Below are 5,267 nucleotides of genomic sequence, written 5' to 3'. Positions count from 1 at the left end.
TTTGGTCGAAGTCAATTTCTATTTTCTGCCCAACTTAAAATTGTCTTTTTTTTTCTTCTGCTTTCTCTCTAGGTCTTATTTGTTTTTTTCTTTTTAAAGAGTATTCCTCACTTGTGATGTACTCCTCACAAGGAGCGTGGTTCGAGCCTAATCGGTTTAGGCGGGAACTTATAACTATAGGCCCTTGTCCAATCCCCGAAAATGCATCTGGCCCAACAATAATTTAATTGTTGTACTCCTAGCTCAATAAATGGTAACGAAGCTCTAGTTTCTCCCCAACAATAATTCCATACACAATGCTTTGTAGACTTGTCACAGTAGAAAAACCGAGAGCAAGTAAGTGAGCAAGAATAGATGTTCCATGATTGATCCCACCAGTAGCGGTTATTTATGAACCATTATGGATTTTTAATCCACAGATAAGATCTTAGCACTATTTACAATTATAGATAAGCAATTATGCTTTTCAAGATTCTAGATTATCCTCGAGAAGTTACGAACCTCGAGACTCTAGGCATAATCATCTAGCAATTGTGCGCTCGTGACAATCCATTGTAGTCTTCAATTGATGTATTGACAAACCTTTGTTTTGTTCACTAATGAAACTGCCTCAACACGAGGCCAAAATCTACATTTGTTTGCTCTCAATGACTTTGTCGATCTATCTCCTACAAATTATCGACAAATGAAGAATTTTTCTGATAATCTCTGCACTAATCTCATCATCTCGTTGTATCAACATCTTGCACTATCGATGAGTCTTATAGCTCGCCAATTGTTGTGTTCATAGATGATTTCTGCTTTGATTAAACTTTGCTCTTATCGACTGAATTTGCTATTTGTCAATATTAATCAATAGTTAGTCATTTTTTAGTGTCAAACATGTAATAGCAAAATACAATTCCTGGGATTTCAACTTAATTTTCCCGCGCTGTCTTGCCGTTTGTCGTCCTCTGTCCACTAATTAGCCAGTGCTTAAGTTTGCCTCGTTTAATGAAGACCTCTGGAATAAGAAACAACAAAAGACTGTTATATACCCGTGTGCATATGTCTTTTGCCGTTAGGATCCTTCTGTTTGGGGCAGAGAGTAGGGGCAAACATAATGAGGCTTGATTAGGCTTAATGGATGTCGAAGGGAACAAATTTGTACTACCATCATTTGACACAAATTCAAATCCAACAAAAGCAAATTATGTTTCGGATCGAACCGAGACCGAGGGAAACAAACATGGCTTGATATCATAGTTTGTTTTGGTCTTGAAAAAGTTGAACCAAATCGGACCATGAAATATGATTTAGATCGGTTCGCAAACATTCTAGTCGGGAAAGAAATGCCCCTCGAACCAAATCAAACCACAAATAAGGTTAGGTTAAAATTCCAGTTCATCATCCTCTGGACAGCAAAGAAGTGCTTCCAAGTTTGCATCTTCGAAATCAAATGGGGGACCGCTTAATTATAAATTTTCCAATGGTGCAAGGGCTTGCTTCACTTGGAAACAAAGGGTTGTGCCGAAACTAAAATCAAATTGTAATGATGTCCATGCTGTTACGCAAAAATACATTAAGATTTCCAAAATGCATATCCAATACCCAGGACTTTGCTTAATCTTCTAAAAGTGCAGATAAATAAAATATCTCTAAGTTTTCTATTTTGCCAGAAAAAGAAGAGACAGCTGAGCAATATCTCGAGAAACACCTTTTCATATGCTGATAATCCAAAACACTAACATTAACGTCATCCTTAAGAGATTCATACTCACAACTAAACTAAATTTGAAAGAATTATAAATTAGGTACATGCTCAAAACCAAACAGTGTCATAGCTTATATACAACTTAAATGTCAAAAGAGAGTGAATAGGAATGAGCAAAGTGGTGCCCAGGGCAACATACCCCTGCCACTAAAAAAACCCCGATTGTCATAATAACTAAAGCATTTTAGGAAGCTCTTCCACAGAACAGCAAATTTTGGTTCACACCAAGTAGTTCTGAAAGAACATCGGCTTGAAGAATTTCTTGTCCATGTTGCGTGCACTGATCAGCCTTGATAATCATCTTCTCCAGCACAAGTGTATATCACCAAGAATAAACTTAATCAGGGCGTGCAGATATTTCGACCCAGAACTATGGGCTTCGGAACCGGCGATCTCAACTCTCTTGAGATTTTCCGCCAAATTTTGGAAGCTCCCCTTCCGTGAACACAAAAAATCTTCTTCGTCAAAGTTAAAACGTTCTTTAGATTCTTCGTCAAGCTCAAGCTGCACATAGATACCCATTTAAGAAACTTCGCATCAAATGCGGATCCCTGGGAAAAAAAATTATTTGCTCACTACAATTCCAAACAAACAACTGTCATTTGTCCACCGCAGATGCTAGTTAGTTTTACTTCATATCGAGTCTTAATCAAATTAAGCTCTCAAACTCATCTACACATATAAAACATGTTCTCTTTCTAAGTGCTCATAGCTAAACTCTTAGTTCAAGATCCTAAAGCTACATGGCAGCAAAAGAACCTTCAGTACAACACTGCAGTTACTTTACGATATGAACTAAAACAGCTTAATATTGCCCTGCACAAATGTTGAGTAAACTGACAGATTCATGGGGAACTTTCAATTGCTGGAACAAATAAGAGCTCGAGATTGATCATCTTTAGGTGCTTCAGGAGTTTTAACTCATTGTTTAAACATTCATGCGAAAGGGAAGTCAGCACAAGAAGCAAACTGAAAATATCATAGCAATGGAACAAACCTTCAGACAGCAGTCACCAGTCAGGAGTATATCTAATTTTTCCAGGCACTGTGAACTTCGTAGCATGTATGCTATCCCGGGAAGGTCCCATTGACAAACACCTGCATGTAGTATCAGATTCTGACATTTTGACAATAGAGATGGCGCTTCTTCCATCTCCAGAACGGACAGAGCCTAAACACATTCAGCAAGCAACATAGAAAAGTTCATTAATATTTCTTTTCCTGTTTAACATGAATAAAGAATAACAAAATTACAACCCATCCAGATACAATATCCTTTGACCCCGTCTCCCAGCCGGGAAAAGACCGATAAGGATACTACAGGTAGAAACGAACAAGCGAATGTCTTTAAGAATAGAGACTATTTACACGTGCTTCTCATGTAAAACTTGTGAACTTTAAAGGATCTGAAAATTCAAGTAGTAGGTCACATGAGATGGCAACCTCGTTATTGACCGAAGTCTCCAAGTGAATCCTTCCATTGCCATTGTAAAATATTCTGACGATACTCTGTTAGACGTATCATGGAACAACAGCCTAACGTAACGAGAGAGCATCACCCAGTTCAGTCAACCTAAGATGAATAGGTCCATTACTATTCGTCGTGTTTCGAGATTATATCGTATTTCCTCTACAAACTGAAAAAACGAATTGAAAAAGTAACCCTTTCAGATAACCACTTCATCCGTTTTTCTTGTGAAAATCATGCGTCTGATAATGTTGCATCGAGTAGCATCCATAATAATTAGCAACATCTAGCGGCATTCATTGTCCCCAATTGAGTGATCCCAGATCCATTTAGAGGAAATTAAACAGAGGGAAGAAGCTCCGAGGTTCACTATATATTCTTATCTTATAAGTCGAAACAAAAAGTTATGAATCTTCCTATCCGCCAGTAATTAATTATGCATGCGTTCCCAGTAATTCCCCTTGATGAGAGACGAGGAGAAGGCCATAGAGGGCGGAGGTCACACGACCAGGGCAACAAACACCAGTAAACCGTGCTGATCACAGACACCATTCAACACAAGTTCGCCTTATAAATGGTGGAAAATGTTGAGCTTGTACCTGCAAACACCATCCGTTAATGGTGACTGTACGAACTCCGCGCAGCTTCTCAAAAAGTTCCTTCACAAATTCGCGGCGTATCCTCATGTCATCAGTCCGAATGTCGTCGTTGACCACATCAGTATGAAAGACAAAATCCAACTGGGCTTCCACCAAAGAAGATACATCGTCAAGTCTGAACTGGGAAATAGGCCACCAGTCCCCAGATACCCGCAATGACAGCAAATGCGGGGCCCAGATTTTCTTCACGTTAAAGTAATTAATGGCGACGAGTACCAACTCTTTCAAACTTGTTGCATCTATTATAATGTTCTGCAGCGACCTGCACTCGCACAGCTTAAGGGACTCTAAAAGAGGACTTGCCATAAAAATTCCCTTGAGCACATCTTCACTCAGCACCACCCTTTCGAACGACAAAACCTTCAGACGAGGCCAGCTAATAGTCCCATCCAACGAGAAACGGCACGAACTGACTTCCAGGCTCACCAAATAACTGAAGCAATACAAGGACGTCGGCAGTCCACACAGGAAGCGCGTGGAAAGCCACAGGCGGATCTCCTCCACGTTGCGCTCCTTCACGAAGCTGAGACATGAGTCGAGCTTGGAGCGGACGAACTCGCCGTACGTTAAGTTGGTGACGTGCAACCTCTTCACCGTGGGCGAGGTGAACCGGGTCCGGATGCTGCGGACGAAGGAGGTGAAGTACAAGGTATCGTGAAACGGCTTTCCAATATTTCCATCGAAGGCGAGGTGGGTGGTGGTGGTGGTCCAAGTGGACCGCCAGCGCTTGGAGAGGACGCTGGTCTTGACGGCGTCTTGGAATGGGAGAGACCGGAAGATGATGTGGATAATGTCGCGCATTATCATTCCCCCCCTTCCTCCTTGTCTCGCATTCTCTATTCAGATTTTCCTTTCTTTTTTGTTTATTTATATTCCTCTCCTTATCTTTTCTTGCGGGTCCCACATTCCTCCTCCTTCTTCCTTCTTCCTTCTCTTGTCCCCGTAGTATGTTGGACGATAACGGCGAAGGAAACCCTAGCTCCTTAAACTCTCCTACAATGCCTTGACGGCCGGCATGTCGGTCGTGCCACGTAGGATGCCGGCGTCCATGTCAATAAATTTTTTGTCAAAATTGGCCGGATAAACTCAATTGATAAATTGTCAAAAAGTTTTGGGTTAAATTGGCAAAAGTGAAATAGGTCAATTTCCACGTGTGTAATGAGCATACGTGAAAAGTGAGACAATAGATCCAGACAATGAGTGATAGGTGCATGTTCCCCTCAAGATAAAGTGATCTTAGCATTCTAAACCCTTAAGTAGAGCTAAGCTTTCTGACTCTTCACAGAAAAGTTCCGTGCTTTCTTGGTGGTAGAAAAATTAGGGTTTCAGCTAGGGTCTTAAACTCCATTTGTGCTGCTAATGAAGCCGAACAATTCGTGCAAAACCA

The 5,267-nt window shown here is 40.8% G+C and overlaps 1 pseudogene; it reads right to left on the bottom strand.

Moving 5' to 3' along the window:
• Positions 1–1,753: 1,753 nt before the first annotated feature.
• LOC115664971 (F-box protein At5g03100-like) lies at positions 1,754–4,681 on the bottom strand (annotated as a pseudogene).
• Between the last annotated feature and the right edge of the window lie 586 nt (positions 4,682–5,267).

This window comes from Syzygium oleosum, unplaced genomic scaffold, assembly GCF_021117445.2.
Source record: "Syzygium oleosum isolate NSW1041296 unplaced genomic scaffold, Sole_v2.1 Sole_v2.50, whole genome shotgun sequence".
NCBI lineage: Eukaryota > Viridiplantae > Streptophyta > Magnoliopsida > Myrtales > Myrtaceae > Syzygium > Syzygium oleosum.
The sequence above is the reverse complement of the archived record's forward strand: the minus strand, read 5'-3'. Positions and strand labels throughout refer to the sequence as shown.